This window comes from Vidua macroura, chromosome 13 (genome assembly GCF_024509145.1).
Source record: "Vidua macroura isolate BioBank_ID:100142 chromosome 13, ASM2450914v1, whole genome shotgun sequence".
Classification (NCBI taxonomy): domain Eukaryota; kingdom Metazoa; phylum Chordata; class Aves; order Passeriformes; family Viduidae; genus Vidua; species Vidua macroura.
Window position 1 is genome coordinate 1,146,549 of NC_071583.1, and position 23,498 is coordinate 1,170,046.

Here is a 23,498-nt window from a genome sequence, read left to right on the forward strand (position 1 = left end):
TGCACACCCAGATCTCGAGGATGCTGGAACATCCTGGTTTTGTTCCTTTTACTCCAAAACTCTGACACCCAAAGGGACACCACCTGTTGCCATTCCCTCCTGACCAGCACATCCACACCCTGGCATATTTCCAATTCCAGCTAATGCAGAATGCATCTCTCAGATGTTCCCACCAGACCAAGCACAGTTTTTGGAGGCAACCTTTAATTCCTCCTTCATAAATACCAGACCAGGTGTAGCTGCTGTTCATCACGTGGCCTCTAACACGCTCTGGGCCAGCACAACCCGTGTGTAGGAACCTGCCCAGTCACAGGATCACAGACTGGTTTGCATTGGGAGGGACCTTAATGATTGTCTCATTCCACCCCTGCCGTGGCAGGGACACCTTCCCCTGTCCCAGGCTGCTCCAGCCCCAGTGTCCAGCCTGGCCTTGGGCACTGCCAGGGATCCAGGGGCAGCCCCAGCTGCTCTGGGCACCCTGTGCCAGGGCATCACCTCCCTCAAATCACCCACACATCTTGAAAAGGTGATTCCCTTTACACTGCCAGCCACAGAATGGGTTGGGTTGGCAGGGACCTGAAGGACCACCCAGTTCCTCAGAGATTTTCCATAGTGCTGTCGGACTCCCACCCCTCTCCCAGTCTCTGCCAGCGGGGTGGAGCTGAACCAGCCCCCATCCCCATCCCTTGCACACACAGCCCAACTCCTCACATCACTTCACCTGCTGCACAGTGGGATTTCCTTCCCAGTTCTCCCTTGTTACCACCAGCTCCATCCCCTTTTCCATCTCCTCCCAGGGAGAGCTCTTTAGTGCTTATTTACCTCCTGCCCACTTAAAGCTCCTCAGTCAGAATCTTACCTCTGTTTATTATTATTATTATTACTATTATTATTATTATTATTATTATTATTATTATTATTATTATTACTATTATTAAAGATTCTGACTCTTGTGACTGGAGCCTCAAGTTTGCCTCAAGTGCTCCAGTTCAGGAAGGATGTGGAGCTAAATCACTCTTCTAATAAATCCCATTGTTTTGCTGGAAGTCACCTCATGATTTTGAAAGCTTCTTGGTTTGGACTGGTTTTGTTTTCCCTTTGGCCAAATCTGCAGTTATTCATATATAATCACATAAACTTCTGTCCTCTCAAAGTCACAGAAAACCCATCTGCTCTCCACTTCATCCTCCTCTTCCTCACACCCTGGTTTACCTAAAGAATGAGTGTCCAGATTCCACACCAGGTTCCCTAAGGAGCACAGGCCTGCCACAGCTGATCAGGGCAGCCCCAGGGTGCAGCCCAGCCCTGTAGCTCATCTTGCATTAGCAGCAGATGTACCAGAAGAAAAGGACAGAGTTTTGCAATATGCAGATGTCTTTATTTTCTTCCTGATTTTGTTGGTTTAACCCCTGAAGCGTGAAAGATTATTCTAATTACTTTACAAAAATGGATACAGTAATCTCTACTCTGGGTACTCCTGATATCCATAGAAGTGCCCAGTCCCTCTCCCACTCTGCCAAGTACTTGGCTGCTGTGCTAACAAGCATCACTGAACATCTCCTGAAAAATCCTGTTGATCAGTTTTCAGTTTCCTGCCTTTTAAGTTGAACTCTTCAATTTGGCAGTGCTCTCCTTCTCATTGTACCTGAGCCCCATCCCCTCTGTGCTCTGAGCTACCTACACCCAATCTGGCCCTCTCAGACAGGAAACTAAATATAATAACAGCCTGCACATCTCTCACTGCTGTGTTTTCCTTGGGAGAAATATCAGCCTCCATGATCTGAAAGGCCTTTTCCAACCAAAACGATTCCATCATCCTGAGATTGCGCTCGGCTTGCTGAACACCTGGGGTGAGGCAGCGCTGACTAAAGCCAGCAGTGAGAGTGTCACACCTGTGCTGAGCAACATCCCCTGTCCCACTGCACCTAAAGGATCCCTCCCCTCCCTCCCAGCCCACCTGGAGAGCCACAGAGCATTCGGCACTCAGAGCATTCGGCACTCAGAAACTCACTCAGCATTCAGCACTCAGAGCATTCAGCACTCAGAAACTCACTCAGAGCATTCAGCACTCAGAGCATTCAGCACTCAGAGCCTCACTCAGAGCATTCAGCACTCTGAGCATTCAGCACTCAGAAACTCACTCAGAGCATTCAGCACTCAGAGCCTCACTCAGAGCATTTGGCACTCAGAGGATTCAGCACTTAGAGCCTCACTCAGAGCATTCAGCACTCAGAAACTCACTCAGCATTCAGCACTCAGAGCCTCACTCAGAGCCTCACTCAGAGCATTCAGCACTCAGAGCCTCACTCAGAGCATTCAGCACTCAGAGCATTCAGCACTCAGAAACTCACTCAGAGCATTCAGCACTCAGAGCATTCAGCACTCAGAAACTCACTCAGCATTCAGCACTCAGAGCCTCACTCAGAGCATTCAGCACTCAGAAACTCACTCAGAGCCTCACTCAGAGCATTCAGCACTCAGAAACTCACTCAGCATTCAGCACTCAGAGCCTCACTCAGAGCATTCAGCACTCAGAGCATTCAGCACTCAGAAACTCACTCAGCATTCAGCACTCAGAGCCTCACTCAGAGCATTCAGCACTCAGAAACTCACTCAGAGCATTCAGCACTCAGAGCATTCAGCACTCAGAGCCTCACTCAGAGCATTTGGCACTCAGAGGATTCAGCACTTAGAGCCTCACTCAGAGCATTCAGCACTCAGAAACTCACTCAGCATTCAGCACTCAGAGCCTCACTCAGAGGCACACTCAGAGCATTCAGCACTCAGAAACTCACTCAGCATTCAGCACTCAGAGCCTCACTCAGAGCCTCACTCAGAGCATTCAGCACTCAGAGCCTCACTCAGAGCATTCAGCACTCAGAGCATTCAGCACTCAGAGCATTCAGCACTCAGAAACTCACTCAGCATTCAGCACTCAGAGCATTCAGCACTCAGAGCCTCACTCAGAGCATTCAGCACTCAGAGCATTCAGCACTCAGAGCCTAACTCAGAGCATTCAGCACTCAGAGCATTCAGCACTCAGAGCATTCAGCACTCAGAGCATTCAGCACTCAGAGCCTCACTCAGAGCCTCACTCAGAGCCACACTCAGACTTCAGCCAGCAGCTCCTGAGGAGAACTGAGTCACGGCCATTCCCCCTCCCAGAGCCATGAGTGTTTCCCCACACTTTCTCCTCAATCCCAGGAAAGCTGCAGGTAATCCTGATGGGCTCAGGAGGGGGTGCCAGTGCAGGAAAGCAGCACTTTATGTCTTTGATGGGACATTGACAGGAGCAGATGGAAATGGGGGAAATCATTGCAGTGTGAGTTTGTGTTTCACTGCACCGTGAGTCACTGGTGTGCCCAGCCCAGCTCCCAGCACAACTCTGAGCTCCCAGACTCTGAACAATTCTGTACCTTCAACCTTGGGAGCTCTGTCCTCACCCCTGCACAGGCTGGGGACTCCTGGGGTAAGAGTGGAGCAGTTCTGCTTCTCTCACCCCGAGAGTGACACGCCAGGGAGCTCAGCACTGGGGTTTGATGCACTGCTTCTGCCCCACGTAGGCCCAGGCACCCAGAACCAAAGTCCCACCTGTGTCTCTCCACCCACAGCACCCTCCCATTGCCTGAGGCTTTGCAGTGCTGGGGACACTCCATCTCCCCCTGGGGAGGTTTGCTTCACCAAAAACAGAAACCCAGAAAACACAGAACAAATCAAAAATTCCCCAGAAAAATAAACCAAACCCAACCCAAGCCTGATCTTTTTAGCAAGAGAATTTGTTTAGAAGCAAACGCTGGTTAAACACATCCAAGGGAATATTCAAAACCATTTCTTAACTTGCCTGTCAAATAAGACTCAGCCAAATTTCTACTGGGTAAGCAAAGACTTTGCCAGAAAGGAAGGGGCTCGTCGCTGGCATCCTTCCGTGGTGTGATCTCCATCACAGGAGGATCTACTGTCAGAGCTGCTGTATAATTAAACATTGCCTTTATCTGGGCAGCTGGCAGAGCAGACACAAAATCCTGTTACAGCCAACCAGTGGAAGCAGCCCAAAGAGTGATGGACCAGCAGGAAGGAGGAATAAAACAATCTCTCAGATATTGGGGATGTGGCAGAGGCTGCTGTGCAGGCAGAGGTCAGCTTGGACAACTGTAATGGACGTGGTACAAGCAATTAATTTGTTGGGTGAAGTCAGGCTCGGGAAAGCAGCCAGAGCTCCTGCTTATCTGCTGTTCAGAAAATAATGGATTTTTGGAGCAGAGGCCAGTGAAAAGCTCAGATCCTTAACTCGGGGCTTTGTTGTTGCTGTTTACAAAGAGAAGGTGTCAGTGAGGCTCTGGTTTCCAGGGAGGACAGGGGACAGCAAATTCTCCTCAAGGATATGGTCGCTTAGATACCTTGCTAGATCCTTATTTATGTAAGAGAAACATTACTTTTACAATTGTAGCTTATTGAATTATAAAATATTAAAATATATTAAAATTATAAATAGATTGTAATTTATAAAATATATGAAGTTATTAAATCTACAAGACATTATGGATTGTTTCCAAGAAAAAAACTGCAATGAACACATTGTGCTAAAGTATCTGGGCCTAATTCTCTGTTGCAGCGCTGGTGTGACCCCGTGGAAAAGCAAAGCAGCTCTGAGAGCCAACCTCAGGCATCCCGTGGGGAGAAGCATTTCCCTTCCTTTGGTGCTCTCAGAGGCCTCAGCATCACACACAGAGTTATTTTCCATTTGCAGGCACCTCCCGGGGGCTGCCTCCTGTGCCCTGGCTGCTGCCACGGCTTTAGGAAGCATCAGGCTCTGGGAGGAGGAGGAGGAGGAGGAGGAGGAGGAGGAGGAGGAGGAGGAGGAGGAGGAGGAGTGTTGTAGATGTCGGCGAACCCAATGGGAAGAATGATGATGTCTAACTCCATTTCAGAAGGTTGAATGATTTCTTTATTATAATTATGTTATAATACATTAATATGCTATATAAAAGAGGATACTAAATACTACATGCTACTTTCTCTAACTATCATATCTCACTCCTCACAACTCGTGACCCTGTTCGCCAGAGCCCAGACACAGGTGGGCTGGATTGGCTGTCAGGCCCAAACAATCCACCATGATCTAACTAAGTGCTCATTCTGGGTAAACAATTCTCCAAACACATTCCACAAGAGAAAAACAAGGAGTAGAAATAGAAATAGTTTTCTCTTTCATTTCTCTCTGTGCACCTCAATAAAAAATCCTGAGAGAGAGAGAAATGTGCTTGCCACAGAGGAGGAGGAGGAGGAGGAGGAGGAGCCCTTGGCCGTGAGCTGAGGCCAAGCTGGTGACATCCAGTCTGGACCTGGCAGTGCCAGGTTCACCACTGGATTGATGATCTGAAGGTGGATCTCCATGATTTTGTGACTCTGTGCAGCGCGTGGTTAAAGAGTCCCGGAGCAGGGATCAGGTGCCACCGTTCCCACCCCAGGGAAGGAGCAGAAGGGCAGGGGAGGAAGGCCCTGCACTTCCCAGGAGGTTTTGGGTGCTCTTGCAGCAATTCCCCTTTCTGAGCAGGAGCTCAGGTCGCTCCACACCTCTGCCTCGGGGACAGGGCAGCCCCATCCGTCCCATCCATCCTGCCTGGGCTCTGAAAGCCATCCAGGCCTTGGAGAGGAATGCATCAATCAATTACACAGGAGACACCTTCCAAGCGTTCCTTGGAGATCACCAATCTTTCAAGCAGGCAGCTCTATTAGATGGGCACTTCAGCCAAATCATTAAACTTGCTGCCAGTCACAGGGAACAATAACTTCTTCTTTCCAAACACTTATTATTCTCTCAGTTACTTATTTACGAAGAATATTTTGATTCGCTTAATGCTTGGAACATCTTCCTCCACTGCTGAATTAGAGATGATGGAATTGCACATTCAGGATAATTAAATAAGACAGCTTTCTCCAAATAATAATAGTGTTGTAATGTCAGACAATAAAGAGACCCAGCCAGCTCAGGCAGGTCTCCTCCTCCCCTTCTGGCTGTGCTGCCTGGACTTTTCCAAGGAACAAAGTGGCATTAAAGCCGATGGAATCACTCAGGATGCTCTTGAGAGGCTTTTCCCTCCCTGCCATCAGCGCCCCTTTTTCTGTCCTTTACAGCTTCGCCAAATTTTAAGCAAAACACTTTAAAAATACTTGATAGATTTTTTTTTCCCCCCAAAGAACACTGACAGAAAGTGCTTTATATATTTCTGAAAAATACCTTTAACCAGTGACATCTATCCCAGCCCCTGGTTAGGGCATGGCACTCGGTCCCCTTCAGGGGAGATGGACACACAGTGAGGAGCTTGTGAAGCTCCAGGCACCCTCCTCCTGCCAGCCCCTGAAAGAGCCCCAGCTCCTCCGTGGCACCACCCGTCCTGCAGAGCCCAGCACTGCCAGCACCACGCTGGGATTGCTCCCGGGCCAGCCCCACTGCCCCGCAGCCCTGGCAGCCTGGGCACTGCCCAAGGGGATCCCGTGGGGTGGGCAGAGCTGCAGTCTCCGCAGTGCCACCGGACCCACCCGGCTCACATCCCTGGAAATGAGTCCCTGACGTTCTGCCATTGCTGCCCAGAAGTTAATTACTCTTAATTACTCTGTTTTTAAAGGCAGGGTGTGCACAACAGCGCGGGGGTTCTCAGAGGGATGACTTTGCCTGTACCGAATGCAGGTCAGAAAGGCTTTGTTTGGAAACTGCTCCCACAGCCTGGGAGCCCGGTGCTCGTTTCACATCAGCAGGAAAAGCCTGGACACGGAGCCACAGAAGCGAGGAACCCCAGCCTGGTTTGGGGTGGAAGGGCCCCGAGAGACCATCCAGCCCCAAACCCTGTGCCATGGCAGGGCCACCTTCCAGAAGCACACACTCACACCTGCCTGACTTCCCAGCTGTGTCCTTTTGGGAGTTTTAATGGTTTTTGCTGAGCTGAAGAGAGGTCACTTTAGCAGAGAAAAGAAACATCCTGGGAACTTCATAGATTTTGTTGTTTGCTGTAATAGAGTGACAGAAAACTCCAGTTCATGCATTTAGGCACCAAATGCATCCCCTTTTGGACCAGCCCAGCCCAGTTAGCCCCAAAGCACTGGACACTGGCCACTGTTCCCTGATTCTCCAGGAGCAGTGATCCCAGGGGAGTCCCCACCGGAAGGTGCTGTGGTACCCAGTCCTGTCACAGCTGGCACTCTGCTAATTAGTCCTGACAAAGCCTGATAATGAATCATTGAGAATATGAGTTAAGCATGAAATAAAGCAAACAGCAAGGATCTTATGTAATTCTTCCTACTTCAATGGCTGCAGGAATTGAGTCATGAGATTGTTTTGGAACATTTTATGACACAAGTCAGGAGAGCTCTTTGTAAATGAAGTTTTGACTTTCTTTCTTTAAGGGCTCTTCATGGCTGTGCACATTTTGTACAAGTGGAGATCTTTTCCTCATCTCTTTTATTTATTCCCTTAATGCCCTTCTTCATTCATTTTGTAGCAAGCCTGGTCTGTGCAAGGCTTTAGCCTGTGTGCAACAACAGCAAACTCAGGCAAAAAACATCGACAGCCTGGTCTCCCCAGGTAATGCTAACAGCTCCTTTCTGTTGGTGTGGGCTCAGGGTAGAGATTTTTACCTTTATTCTCTTGCTCTGATAGACTGGCTATCAGACAATCCTGCCTTTTCCCCATTTTCTGGTACTTAACCATGCCTTTCTTTCATGCCCTATCATACTCCATGAAATGAATTTTCCCCTGGCTTCACCTCTCTCAGCACTCACCTGGTGGGCCTCTGGATCCTGGTGTTCATCTCTGGGGGAGCCAGCTCTGGGTCCTGCTGTGCCATGCTGCATCACTCAGCTCAGCTCAGCCCAGTTCAGCCCAGCTCAGCTCAGCTCAGCCCAGCCCAGCTCAGCTCAGCTCAGCTCAGCCCAGCCAGGGCACAGGCACAGCTGGGTCTTTGATGAGTCTTGTTCCATCCAAGCACACCATGTGGGGCCATGGAAAAACCTCTCCAAGGTACTTCCATGGGTGGGAATGTGGTCTAGCACCAGAGGGTTGAGCTCAGGGTCTACCCAGGAATTTCTGACTCTTCAAAACTCACAGTGTTTTCCACAGGAAAAAAAAAAAAACAATTTATAGGGACTGGGAACATCTCCATCACCTATGAACTGCTCTAACAATATTGTTTTGTTTGAGATGCCTCGCTATTGTGATGAATGAAATCAGATTTTTCAGCCCCCATTCAGGGCTTTGGGAAATGCAGGTGCTGAGCTTCCTCTCTCAGGGAACCTGGGGCTAATGAGAGCGTTCTAGACTGGTGGCTTGAGCTAAAGGAGTGGAGAAAGGAACTCAAAACAACCTGGAGTTACCACAGAACAAAATCCAGCCTGTCATTATTTCTCCTCTTGTCGGAGCCCAGCACATCCCTCTGGCTGCCCTGGCTGGCTCCAGACCCTGGCAGGGGGCTCAGAGACCCTGGCACAAAGTCAAAAACACCTGTGGCTTCCATTTTAGCCCGTGGGAAAAGCTGCCAACTCTGTGTGAGGAATTACAAACCACAAGGGTTTGAGCAGTGTGGGAGTTGAACTAACACAGGGTGGAAAAGTAGAATTTTGGGGTTTTTAGAATGGGGTCAGGGGGAGAAGATGGAGGGATTTGGGCGTGTCCTGACCTTCTTCTCCTTCTCCTTGCCCTCCATGTCTCGCTGTGCTGGTGACACTTTTCTGTTGGTTTCAGGCACAGACACACTGTCCAACATCAATGACAGACATTGGCACGTTATTGTAACCATGGCACACGGAGTTTTTGGTATAAAATGTGAGCACTGCCCTGAGGGCAGACAGAATGCCATGGCCGAGCTGCTGGGCAGAGCTCAGCAGGGCAGAGAGAGAATGTTCTAGAGAAGGGAAAATGAACACCCTTGAGAAGCTGACCCTGCACATTCAGACTCCTGGGAAACGAGGAGTTTTACACTCTCAGAGTCGTTCCAAAGCAAAGCAGACCCCGACACCCTCTCTGTGGGGAGCAGCAGGCACTGGTGGAGCCTTCAATGAGCTCCAGAGGGCTGGGCTGCTCCTCCCGGGGCAGGAGCTGTGCCTGAAGCAGCTGAGCTCCTCAGTGAGGCACTGGTGGGGTGGGCTGCCAGCCTCAAAGCTGATCCACTTCCACCCAGGTCGATGAAAACTCATTAATTTGGAAGATTGGAGCATTAATTTGAGATCCTTTGGCAGAGCAGGGGGAGGCAGTCTGGAGAATTAAGGAGCACAGGACAGAGGAGATCCCGGCGCTGGGCACGAGCAGAACCAGGTTAAATTCCTCACACGGGAGATTAGGTGGGCCACAAGGTTACAAACAGCCTCCGAGTGTGTGCAGCAATGTCTTTACACCCAGAGAAAATGGATTTTATCCTCAATTAGCCCAAATCGAGGCCTGCCCTTAGCGGGGTGTTCAATGGCTCAGGATTCGCCACGGTACAAATTGCAGTGCCTGAGGGTTAAAGAGGGGACCTGCCTCAATACCCTCCCAAAAATCCCATCCCAACTTCAGCCACGCTCACGAGTCCCTTTGGGAGACAATTACTGAGCCAGAAAAAGGCTTTTACGAAATCCAGCAGGGCAGGGCTGGCTGTGCCTGCACAGAGCTCACCTTTTCCAACTTGCTGGCACTTGGCTTCTGTTGGGTCCTTCAAGAGACCAAAACACTTTGTCTGACCAAAACTAAACACACTGGAATGGATATTTAAAAGATTTTCCTTATTTTTTCCCAGTTAAATGGAAACATACATTATAATTTCTTGATATTATTAGGGCGTTTTGTTGAAAAAACGGTGTCAAAATGCCTCTGTTTCCTGTGCAAGCTGTAAGGCAGCCCCTGGAGCTGTCCCTGAGGGCTGGGCTGTGTCACCAAGCAGGGGCTGGGCTGCAGAGTGAAGGTCCTGGCTCAGAAGCCAGCACCCAGCAGGGCACAGCCCTGGCCTTTGCTTTGGACAGGATGGCCAGTGGATTGAGTTAGGGATGCTGCAGACCCATCTCCCATCTCAGTTACCCACAATAAATCCATTTTCCTCACTTCAAAAGGACACCCCAGTGAAAAGCAGGGCATGGAAAGGGGATTTGGGGCATTTGTGCAGGAAGTGCTCCCCCAGCTCCTGGTGCTGCTGCAGGCTCCAGCCTGGCTCCATCCCTGCCCTCCCTGCAGCCACTCCTCCTCAGAGCCACAGTTAAACACCCAGGCAATAGTGCACCCCAGGGCATTCCTGCCTGCCCCTCTCCCAGCTTCTCCCAGGTGTGAAAGGAGCTGCTGTGGGCCGAGCACCTTCAGCAAGAATTGCTTCATTGTGATATGCAGAGCTGAAGCCCAAATCTGATACAGATATTGGATCAAACCTTGTACTCCGTGGCAATCTAATTTTATCCTGACATGTTGATTGCTCGCTCTTCATCTGTGGCTGCTGTCCCAAAGGGGCTAAGTGAGAGGAGCTGCATTTTTATTTTTTTTTTTTTCCTTTCCTGTAAGATGACATGAAATAAATTCAGAAGAACACACACAAGAACAATGTGGGGTTTGTTATTCACAAGACAGCTCTGAGAAGGGAAAAAATTGGAGCTGAGATTTGTGAAGGATGGTACAAAATATGATGGAATTTCTGACTAATAAATCACAGAGAACCATTCCAAACCAAGGGAACTGGTCCATGCAGGGGCTTTTGAAAATCACTCTGTATTGTTCTCCCTGCTTTCCAGCAGGTGGGAAACGTGGAATTTCTTGGAAAAGCCAGGCCTGTGACTGGGCAGATGCTAATGGGGAATTTACAGCTCCCAGACCAACCAAATCCAAGCCCCAAATGCAGGTGCAGCGTTTCCTCAGGGATCTGGAATTTCGAAGGGAGGAATGTCCCTCAGAGGCACATGCAGCACCTCAGGAAGCTTCGTCACAGTGGAGAATTAATTACCTGCCATTTAAATAAGGGCTTGCAGAAATTCAAAGGACTGTCACAGATTTCCATGGATATCAAATTCCAAATATAAAGCTGAGGAACACCAGCAAGGGGCACAGCACCAGACCTGAACAGCAAAAGCAACAAGAGCCCTTGAAAGCACCAAAGCAATGGCAGACAGGAGAAGAAACAAGCCCCATGTCAGCCAGAAAGCCCCAATCAGGAGATCTCTGGGTGAAAAGCACATCTCTCACTCAAACACTGGTGTATTTTAACAGAAAAAGCCCATAATGAAACAATTTTCCCCCTTTAGTTCTGCTAAAAGCAGCCAGTGCTGAGCTGCTGCTCTCCCCAGTTGACCCCTCAGTGCAGTGGAGGATCCCTGGCCCATCTCTCTGGGCATTGCCCTGGGGGTCACAGGTTCAGTTCAGCAAATATTGGTCCTGCTAATGAAAGAGGAAAACCTGGTGTCAATATTTGCACAGCCAAAGCGCTGCCCTTAATTTTCTTGCAAATATTTAAGGAAAAAAAATCAAACAGAAACTCACCTGCCCGTCAGGAAAACCTCATTTGCACCACTGACAATCCAGAATTTCTCACTGAACCTCTCTCACTTTAATAACCCAAAACTTAGAAGTGTTTCTTAATTTTAGCAGCTTTTTTTTTTCTCTTGACCCAGATACAAACAAGCTTTTACTACTGGGAAATGCAACGTTGATGCAGCAGTGCTAAACCCATCACTTATTTTTGTATTAAACTTGGAGAGTTTCTCTCCTTCCTCGTTAATTACCCACCTTGATGGTGCTCTGCATTCTCTCTACGTTTAGAAGGTGTCTCATATTCCCACTCTGGTTCCTCCATTAGCTCAGGGTCCAACTCTGCCTAAATCAAACTGAATATTTAAGACACACCAATGGTGGCTCAGGGTTGGCGTGAGTAGACAAGAATAAAATTGCTTTTTATAAGGTTTTTATTAAAAGCGATTCAGTTTGGAGAACCAGAAGATGAATTAAAAGAGTGGTGCTGGGCTGTGTGTTAATTGCAGACAGTTAATTTAATTAGGGGTGGCTGATGAGTGCAGGGCAGTACTGGCTGGAGACTGTGTGGGCTCCAGCTCTGCCACAACCATGGAGAAAAATCCATGTCCTCAAGACATCCCCTAATTTTTCTGGTGGTTTGACTCATTAGCAACTTTCCTTTTCATGCTCTTTGAGGGGGAAAAAGAGGAAAAAAAAAAAGGCATTTTGGAGAAGAGAGGAACAAGTAAAAGACAGGAAAACCCATGAGAGCACTTAGGGAGGAAAAAGCCCTCCTGTGTTTCTGGTGTTTCCTCCGTAACTTTTCCATTTACAGCTGGTGGCTCCAGCAGCAGGGGTTACATAAGGCAGCCCCAGCACTTCCAGAGGGCACAGCCTGCCCAGCCTTGGCTCTGGGGAGCCACAGGAGTGTGCAGGAGCTTTTAGTGCTTCTAAACAAGGCATGAATTCTAAACGGGAATTCAAATTCAGCCCCATAAACCACCAGCTTCCCGTCGAAGCAACGCTTGGGAGTGGGCTGGATGAAGATGTGCTGAGGTAATGTTTGAAATCACAGTAACCACTGACAATCCTCTTCAAACACAGCAAATTTCCATTATCCTCACTGCCAGGAAGGAGAATCTTCCCTTCCAGAATGGGGATTTTTACCATTACTTTATGTCCTTTTCTGTTTTTATGAGGCAAAAGTTATGAAGGCATTTCAAACATGAATTACCTGAAATGTCTGCTTAATCCCCACCAGAACTAGGCTGGAATTCTTTAGACTGGAGTGTTCTAGAGTTAATTTTCCATTTCTCTACCAGTGAAATTGTGGATTTGTTCAAATCTAAGGAACATTTAAGGTTGGACTCGATCTTCTTGGAGGTCTTTTTCAACTGTGATCATTCTGTGATTCTGTGAACACAGTCTGAAAAATCAGAAGGAAAAAAAGACAATTAATGCATTCCCAGAGGGAAGCAGACCCATTCCAGCTCCTCTGGTGATCGAGGGCTGCACGTTGGGTCTCTCTTCAGTCAATGCCTTCTCCTGGTCCTTTTGCTGTGTGTTGGGAGTGCTCCAGAGCCAGTGGGAGTGTGGGCCTGGAGTCTGGAGAGGATGGAAACGGGCTGGATTCCACGTGTTTACAGAGAGAGGAACAATCTGCACCCTCTCTTGTAGAGGAGAGGCCTCCAGAGAAGTGTTGGAGGAACAGGACCATGAAGAAGCAAACCCTGGCCAGCCAAGAGCCACACCAGGCAAGTTTAACAGCAGCATTATTTAAAATTATTTAATTGACAGTGAGTGTGTAATCTAAGGCTGCACTGTAAGCAAAAACCCACTTGAGCCAAATAGCTGTGACACAATCGTTTGCTGATTAATCCCCAAAGTACACTTTAAAGGACATAGCCAAAGACTTCAGGACAATGGCCTCATTTTTACTGTGCCACATTGTATTTTTCATTTACGAGAGCAGTTCTTGTTAAAGACCTGTAATTTCATCTTTGGTTCACCCTGCGAGAAGTCTTTGCCTCGTCCCAAAATACTCACTTAGAGAAGCTTTCACCAAAAGCTTGCAGCCAACAATAAAAACAATCGCCCTGAAACCACCCTCAATTTGGGGCACTTCCATCAATCCAGCTCCTGCTGATGCTCCCGTTGGAGCTCGGGCTGTTAAATGATTTCTCACTTTCATCCTCGCTCTGAAACTGCACAAAATTCTCACATTTGGGCACCGCTGGAAGCAAGAACAGGAAAGCTGCCAAGCTCCTGGGTCCCCGTGCAAGGCAGGGAGGATTTTGCCCTAAATGTCCCCATTTCCATCACATCCCTCATGCTAATCGAGTTTTAAACCTCGACTTGAGCTTCCTGTTGGCAGCTCCTGGCCCACCACACCATCCGTTCTGGGGCCATTTGGTGTCTCCTGGGATCTGGGTTCAGCTCCAGGTTTTCCACGCTTTTCCTGTGCAGGACTCCAGGGAACGATCTCATTCCTTGCTGCTGCAGTTCCTCTCCCTCTCAGCAATAACAAACCCACTAATTCACATCGCTCCAAGACACGAGAGCCATAGCAATAAAACTTGCAAACAGAGGAGAGAGAGAGAAGCACGTAAATATGATTCAAACCTAAGCTGAAGTTACTAAAATCCAATTGAATTCAAATTTCTTTTCCTCCTTCCCCTGGCTGATGTTTCCCCAAAGCTACTCCCTTGAATTACATGTGCACAGTCACCCTTCATTTCCATCAGCTGCATTCCCACGTTGGAAAAACCCCACCAGCTTGTGTTGCTTATGGAGAAAATAATTTAAATGATGGAGGTTTTGTCCAGGTGAGTTCTGAGAGCCTGGAATGACTGAACAGCCAGGGATGCCTCTGATACTGGAAGGGTTTGCAGGAATGAGACCCAGCAAATGCCTGACCCCCATTTCAGAGCGTTTATAGAAGCACAACAAAGAGCTTGAGCAGTGGTAGCAACCAAAAAAAAAAGGGCATGAATTGGGTTTGGAGAAGCGTGGGCAGTGTCTCACCATCATCAGCCCAAACCCTCCTGCTGGAGCACAGGCAGGTGACCAGAGAGGTGACATCTGTAAAGTGGCCGTGCTGGGCTGACACCAATGCTGGATTTGGTGAGGCTTCGGTTGTTTCCAGGATTTCAGGCCTAGGGAACAAGAAGGATGTTGGTTAGGCTTGGTTGGCAGCACCACTGTCTGCTTCTTATTGCCCAGGAAACGTGGATTTGTGGCAAGCACAGCTTCCCAATTTAATGGGATTTTTGGTGGGATGAGAGAATTGACCCTACAGGTGGTGTTGAGCACAGACCTTCCAGAACCAACTGCAAAATAATCTCAGATAACCAAGAAATTGCTGAGGTCCTCAAAGATCATCCACTGTGGGGTGGAGAGGCCCTGGAAGGGATTTCCCAGAGCAGCTGGGGCTGCCCCTGGATCCCTGGCAGTGCCCAAAGCCAGGCTGGACACCGGGGCTTGGAGCAACCTGGGACAGGGGAAGGTGTCCCTGCCTTGGGAGGGACACCCAACCCAACCCAACCCAACCCAACCCAACCCAACCCAACCCATTCTGTGATTCCCCTACAGAGCACACACAATAAATACATTTTTTTTGGAGCACTCTCATCCAGGGTCCCCTCCAGGGGCAGTGCTTTGGGTGCAGACACGGGGGGGGGGGGTGACCCAGGGGTGGCTCCAACTCCAGGAGTGACCACAGGATCATCCCCGAGCTCGAGCTGAAATGTGAAATCCCCCCTGTGTTCCATCAGCATGTGTGGAGGCCTCTTGCAAAACCAGCCCTAATATTCAAAATTTAGCAACACCATCTGTTAGAGACTTTGTTAAATAAAAACAACTCATTACCGAACTTAGATCTGGGAGAAGGATCACTTTCCTTCACATACAACTGATTTTCTTCAGCTGGAAAAACACAAATAGTTGTTTCCCAGCATTTCTGAACCGTTTCCAAAGGTTTCTGACAGCAGCCACGTTCCTAACCTGTAGCCAAAAAAATAAGTGTACTATTAATCTGGAACTGGCAGTAACTCCTGACATTTGAATTATGTTGCTGAAAGGTGTCTTTTTACCAGCTGGTAAATAACGATCCCCTAATTACAGATATAAATCTGGGGAGGTATGAAGAGTATGAAGTATTTTCATCAAAGTGATGAAAATGTTTAATAAAATATGGCCCAGAAATGGAGAATGTGATTAGATTCAGCATCTTGACCACGGGGGTGTTCTGGGTCTGCTGCCAGAACCACAGCCCCTGAGGATGGCACACCTCCCTGTCCCAGATATATTGAATTGTCCCAAGAAATCTGAGCAACCAGTGTGGCATGGAACCCTTCTTACCCATCCAGGTTCTTATGGCTGCTGCAGAGAAGAGCATTTGTGATGTGCTCTGCTGATAATCAGCAGACCTTTATTAATTTTGTTTCTCCAGTGAAGTTTGATGAAGATATGGTTTCCTTTTGGGGCCTGGAATTTGTCACCTCTGTGATTCAGACTTATGTCATAGATCTCTAATGACAGAAATTGGAAAGAGCTCAAAACTGTCGTTTATTTTCTTAATACTTTTTTTAAATCACTTTTTAAAATTCTATCCCAAGTCAACTATTCTACAAAAGCCATGGCAGCTTGATCTGAAATGGCTTTATTTTGGTGCTTCACTTTCAGTTTTTTTGAGTATTACATTTATTCATTATAATTTTTTTTGTTGGTTTTTTGGCAGTGGATAAAGAAAAATTCTTTTACTTGAGATTGATTTTTCTAATTGTAGCCTCACCAAAAATCCCCAGCAGAGCTTCTCCAGTGACTTCCACAAGTCACTGACTGCAGTTCAAAGCCTGAGACAAAGCTCATCCAAGTGCCTGCATGGAAGAGATCTCTGAGGTGACTTAGTGAATATCATGGAATGTCTTGGGATGGGAGGGACCCACCAGGATCCCCCAGCCCAGCCCCTGGCCCTGCCCAGACACCCCAAATCCCACCCTGGGATCCCTGGAGCGCTGTCCAAAGGCTTCTGGAGCTCTGGGGCTGTGCCCATTCCTGGGAGCCTGGGCAGTGCCAGCACCCTCTGGGGATGAGCCTTTCCCAAAAATAGAACAAAATAGTACATACAGGTGTATATACCATATATTGTAATTTCTAACACAGCCTGGGGAATGGTGAGTGACCTTTCTGACTACTGAGACACAGCACAGCTCAGTCCAGGCTGGATTTCACAGCTCATGATTGTAATTATCAGCCACAGCTGCGATTTCAGCCCAGCTCTCTATCCCACTTCTACAGCTTCCTCTCAGCTGAGCCTGGAAGGAAAACTGACAGGCTCAGCCTCCCTGCCCTGCTGCAGGGAACGAGCAGGGAAGTTCATTCCCAAGCTGCCAGTGCAGCTCCTTTCTCCAGCACTACATTCATTAACTCTGCAGCACAACACCCAAATTACTCCTTTTTAGCTTCTGCAAAGATTTTCATGTCATGCTCGGGGTGGTTCCATCTCATTACTGCTGCTTCTCCACTGTTCCATTATTGATGCACAGGCACTGCCCATACAAGGATTCATTAATAAGTCACGTTCTTAAATCCATGTGTTCCCCTGAAAGGAAGGGATCTCTGACATAACATCTGCCTGTGTGCAAACTACAAATTACAGTAGTGAGACTCTGCTTCTGCTCATCCCATCCCACCCTGCCATGGCAGGGACACCTCCCACTGTCCCAGGCTGCTCCAGTTCTGTCCAACCTGGCCTTGGGCACTGCCAGGGATCCAGGGGCAGCCCCAGCTGTGCCAGGGCCTGCCCACCCTCAAATCACCAATCCCACCACCCTCAAATCACCAAAGATCTTCATAGTGCAGACCTTACTGGGGCCATCTCTGGCGTGGGGATGAAGAACAAGCCAGGGGATCACTGTGCATTTTCTGGTGACCAGCACCACCCTTCCTCAGAGCTCTGCTCAAAAGCACTCCCCAGCAGCCAGACTGAAACCCAAACAAGGACCCAGCCCCAACCCAGACCCTGCCATTTCCACACCAGTTCTCTGGGCTGGGCACCTCTGGGGATTAAACCAAGAAAAGGGGTTTTAGGAGGAAACCTCGTACAGGAGAGGCAGAGCTGGGCTGCAGAAGCTGGAGCTGGCGTGCAAGGCTGAATTAATAGCTTAATGCAATTCAGTTCCTACTGGTTGCCTGGAAACTAACTTCGAGAAAAAAAAAAAAAAAAAAAAAAAAAGAGGAAAAGCAGAAACCATAATGGGTGTAGAGGGCTTAATAGGGAATTATTGATGCCACCAGACAGTCTGACAGTCTGATGGATTTCTAACAAAATCACTCCAAATGCTCCTTTATTATCATTATATGTTTTCTTGAACAACAAGGTCCAAGGCCAAAGGAGAGGAAATATTCCTGGCGCTGGGGTTAATGCCGGCAGGAGAGGCTGCTGTGTGCCGGGGGCAGCCCGGCTGCTCTCCCTCCGTGTTCGGGCATCTCGCTGCCGACGCTCTCCAGCAGCAAACACAAGGAGGCTCGAGAGTCGCTGCCCGAGTCAGCCGGCTGGAGTGAGCCCTGCAGACCTGCTCACAGGCAGGAGCTGCTTCCTTCCAGCTGGAAACCAAAGTGCTCGGGAGGCAAAGCCCGGCTCTGACAAGCACTGCCCCGGGGAGAGTTCAGTGGATGCTCATCGCTGTGTCAGTGGGGAGGGGAGAAAACACGCCCTGCAAAGTTCCTGCCACCCCAAAGGCTGTGGGGTCCTTTGGGCTGAGGAATCTCACCAGAGCCTGCAGGAGATGAGGGATCACGGGCAGGAGAAGGGGACCAGAGACAGCTGAAGCAGAGGCTGGTTTTGATGGAAAGCTCCTGTTCATCCCAGTAAGGATCTCATCCATCCCAGTAAGGACCTGCCAAGTCTGGGAAGGCACGAAGTTAACTGTTAATGATGCATGTTTTACTTAACGAAGGAAGCAGCTCAACAGTTCTGGCATCACAGAGCAAATCCTGTCCCTGCAGCAGCCCCAGGTCACAGGAGCATCCCCCGGAGCAGCTCTGACCCCCAGACCCTGGTGCCCAGTTTTCCATCTTGGAATAGTGCAGGTTTTATGCTGATTGTTTTGGACAGGAATTAGGGCTGTTTAATTACCTTGCCCTTCAGATGAGCATCCACCTCTGTGCTGGCCACTTTTGGATGTGTAACAAGAGCACTGAGAGCAGCAGCCCAGAGAACAGCAGCAAGGCCAGCACGGCGAGGATGCTCCCACAAACCCTCCCCACACAAACACCCAGCTCTGTGCCTCAGGGACAAACCCGGCAGCTTTTCAGGCCTGAGGACCATCAGATGTCAGAAACAGCTCCTGTCTCTTCTCCCACCTCTGAGGTGCATTGTACAAGGGCTGGGTAATGGAACTGTAATATAGAACATATTGTAATATAGAACAGTGCAGGGCTAATTTTGAGTCTGCTCCTGATTTATCTGTGATGTGAAGATATTCAGTAGATACCTCGAGAGCATTTTAAATAGTCTCTAAATAAAGCAAGTCATTATTTCTTGCTAAAAATGGGGTTTAAAATGAGCTAGTTACTGAAAAAAAAACAACAAACTGTAAATTGTTTTCCAATTCCATAGGTGCCTTTCCTGTCTCCAAGTGATCTGTGGTAATAAAGTACCAACATGGAGATCAAATGCCCCAACAAAATTATTTAATGACTTATAGAATGTACATCAAATCCCTACAACCCAAGCTAAGACAAACATAATCACACACCCTTTTAATTACAGTTCTTTAGACACTGGGGTACACTGGGGGTATAAATAAATTTAGCTCCTCAGTTCACTTATTTTTCACTTATTTTTCATTGTTATCCCATTACCCACAAGTTCTGTTTTCCATGTATCTCTTTTTTTTTTTTTTTTTTTTTAGGAGTTCCTGAACCAACAAACCTGGAAGGTGGAGCTGTTTGAGCCCTCAGTCGTGAGAGGAATTTCTGGATTTTCCAGAAGGAATGGACGGGAGGACATGGGTTCCAGGCTGAGGAGCTGAAAAACCTTTACAGACTTCCCTCCGAAGCAGTGTGGATTTCCAGGAATGTCCCCTCTCTGCTGGGAGTGTTTGTGCCACAGCCACAATGTGAGGAGCCAAGGAAGCAGCACAGCCTTCTTGCCCTGCTTTTTAAAAGTGTGAAGTTTTCTTTTCTAGTTCTTTTGAAAGTTTTAAAGTTCTTTTAGAAGTTTTCCATGCCTTCTGATGTTTACATATTTCTAGTGGAGTTCTCACACTGTTCATGTAAATAATGATTGTTTTGCATTCTTCTTTGTGGGAGGAGAGAATTGATGGATGTTGGTTTGACCAGTGTGGTTGGAGAGGTGGTAACTGCATCCTCCAATCCACTGCCACTTTTGGAATTCTATAAATACCAGATGTTCAAATAAAACTCTCTCTTTTTTCTCTTTTGAACTTACCAAGCTTCTGCGTGCTCATTTCATGTCCAATAGTGACACAGCCTCACCTTGGGAGGGACCTGGCGCTCGAGTGGATCTTCTCCCATGGCAATTTCCATGGAAACAAACTGCTTTAATGGGAAAACATCTGGTGAGAACATCCCCGCCACCTCCTCACACCTCCCCACCAAAACCCACAGGCACCAGGATGGCCACGGCTGCCCTTGATCAATGATCAACAGCTGGGCTTGGTCTCAGAGGCCTTTTCCAGCTTTAGCAATTCCCTGATTCCCTGAGAAATGGGCACTGGAGTCACAGGACCCTCTCTGTCCCAGTGAGACCCTGCAGAAGGGGAAGCACTCCACATTCCCAGCCCTCGGGCTCTAAGCCAGGCACTGCTGGAATTGACACCCTGCTCACCTGGAGGGGTTTTCCCTGGGAAGAGCAGGAGTGGAGCCCCTGGCCCAGAGCCTCTGGAGCAGGGCTGGGGGTGCCAGCCAGGCTGCCAGGCTCAGCAGGGGCAGGGCCAGGGGGCTCTGCTGCCCCACGGCATTCCTGCAGCACCAGCACGGGATGTGGCAGGCAGAAACAACTGTGCAGGACATCTGCAGCAGGACTGGCAGCCAGCAGGCCCCCGTGGGACCTCGCTGACCACAGTGGTCTGGGGAGTGCTTGAGCTGGGCTGTGCAGAGCAGAGCTGGAGGCAGCTGCTCTTTCTGGCCCTGCCCTGCCCAGCTCCTGGAGGGTGGGATCAGCCTGGAGCCCAGCCAGCTCCACGCCAGACAGCCCTCATCAGAACCTCTTAATGGAAACTGCCGTCTCCTCCTTGTCATCTTGGCACTAAAGTGATTTATCTGAGCTCAGGAGCTGTCTCCAAGTTGGTAAACTTTTGATGGTGGACATCATGAAAAGCATCCCTGAGCCTTTTCTTCTGGGAAGAGGGAGATGTCCTCCTCAAGTTCAAAAATGTCAAGGTCTTATTTCTTCATAGTTGCTGGAACACGTCATTCCGAGGTTGTTAGTCTGCAAAATAATTCATACATTCCAAATACTGATATTTATAGCTGAAGCAGAACTCCTAAAATCTCGTGGTTCTAATGGGAATGTTGGCAGGTCCTTCATTATGTCACAGCGAGCAGCGGTGTTAAAAGTTCTGGAATCAAACTATCAATGCATGATAAATGGGGGGTGAGCTGCTCGTGTCACACCACTTATTAAGTTGGTACCATAAATTATTGCACTGTAAAAATCAATGTTTACTTCAGACTTCCCTCCCATATTTTCACTGCTATTTTCTAGAATTCATCTAAAAAACTACAAGAAACAAAAAAAAAAAAAAAAAAAAAGGAAAAAAAAGAAACCCAAAACCACGTGAAACAGGAAAATTAATTTTCTCAGGCTGAATTGTTCTCTATTACCTAAACAAAACAACAGCTGAGAGAGTTGCAGTTATTAAAACTAGCTAGACAAGAAAGGATGAATTGGAGATGGATCAGACCATGGAGTCAGATACTAACCAAAAATTCCAAAAGCTTAATTTGGGAAGGTATGATTTGTTTGGTGGTTTTTTTTTTTTTTTTTTGAGAATGAATCACTATTTATCAGCCAATTTTAACTTTTTATTCCCAGATGATACCTCCAAGGACACAGTTAGTGTAGCATGAGTGTCCCTTTCATGTCAGGCACGATGTTCTAAAGTTAATTCTCCTGGATTTTGCACAAGGACAAACATCCACTGCTGGGGCAGGACACCCTCTCGCCCTGCCCTGCTCTGAGGGGATGCTGAGAGCTGCCAAAATCTGCCTGGATGGCACAAAGTGAGGAAAACCCTTCAATTCCTTGTCCTGAGCTGTCTCAGACCGCTGGGATGCGCAGCCCTTCCCTCCCTCCCCAAAAGACTTCCCCCCCTATTTAGCATCCAATCCCTGTAGCTCCAGGGATGTTGCACAGTTGTTAAATCCCGCTGGGGAAAACTCAGGAGCAGCAAAGGCCAGAGGGATTTGTGTGGGAGGAAATCCTGTGGCCCTGTTTGCCCTGCACAGCCACAGGTGAGCTCGGGATCACGCCTGGCCCGCAGCTGCAAAAGTGCCACACATTGAGGAGCAGCCTGGGAGGTCCTGTCAGCAGAAACAGCAAGAAAAACACATTTTCTAGGTTTTACACCCAAAGAGTGGAGCTTTTTTGGGAAAAAAAAAAAAAAAAAAAATTGTCCCTGGTGTTTCTGCCAGTTTGGTTTCAGCTTATACTTGGCAGGAGCTGCACGCCAGCAGCGCGTTCCTCACTTTGTTTTGATAGACTCTGTCTCCCAAAATCTGAATTTTTGGGGATTCCTCTCCTCCAGCTCAGCACCCAACCACTTCTAGAGCGTTCCTGCATTTCCCAAAGCTGAGGGCTGCGTTTATCAAGTGCCACCTACAATGCACAGGCTGGCAAAAATCTCCTTTCCTCCAGGCCAAGCACAGCCCCCGATTTATTGCTAATAAGTCAGAGATTTCGCAAACAACAGCATCAAAGAGCACATTAGCTCTACCTCTGAGTGAGCACATCGCATCTCCGCCGAGGTTTTATGACAGATGATTCAAAGGGGAGAAATTAAGAGGCCTCAGAAGCTTTTATGGCTTTTCTTACCTCATCTGTGTTTGCGGTGCTGTGCTTGGCTGCCCATAAATAACGGGGCAGAAGCAGCCAGGTGTCAGTGAGGGCTGCCTGCAGAAACGGGAGAGGGAGAATTCCCCCCTCACACAGCACAGGAGAGGCTCCCAGGCGGAGCAGGAGGCACCAGAGCCCGGGCTAGGTAGGGGCACCTGGGGGATTTGGGATTTAAGCAGGACCCTGCCTTGGTTTGCTTGCTGGCCGCCCACACTCTGGGATTTTGGGATTCCCCTGCCCTAAAAGAAAAAAAAAAAAAGAGAAAAAGTCTGAATTTTGCAAGATAAAAGCTTAATATTTAAACTTTACCCACCTTTAAAAGAAGAGACTGAGGAAGAAGGTATGGCTGCCTATGACTTAACAGCTTCAGCAAGGACTCTGTGCAGAGTGGAGGAAGGAAAAGGCTCACAGGCCTGCCAGGAAAAGGCTCTGAGATCTCAGGTCAAGATTCCCCCAGCCTACAAAGAAACATTTTTAACCCTTTTGGGATTAAAAACCCCATGGTTGTTGTCCATGCCACAACTTAATAGCGGGTCCTAAAGGTCGAGTACCTGTGCTTGTAATTGCCTGGGGCTTTAGCAGCTCTGCCAGGCAGGGTTTTGCAGATGCACAAACTCATTCATCTTGCAGGTTCAGGGTGCATCTGCAATCTTCTTGCATCCCACATTCCTACCTATTACCTCCAATTTAGATCATCTGCCTCGTTTTCTGCAGAGGGGATGTGAGCCAGCACAGCTCCTGCCATGGAGCCTGGCTCCTGGCTGACGTGAGCAGAGAGCTGTGCATTCAAATCAAAGGAACGAGCTCTGAGGAGCCTCTCAGACTGTCCTGAGAGCACGGCGTGGCACGGAATGAAAAATCACACATCCCCTTCTCTCTACAGCTGGGGAGGTTTAACTAATTAAACCAATTATTTTGCTGTAACAATATGAAATCAAAGGGTTGGTTTTTTTTTTTTGCTTA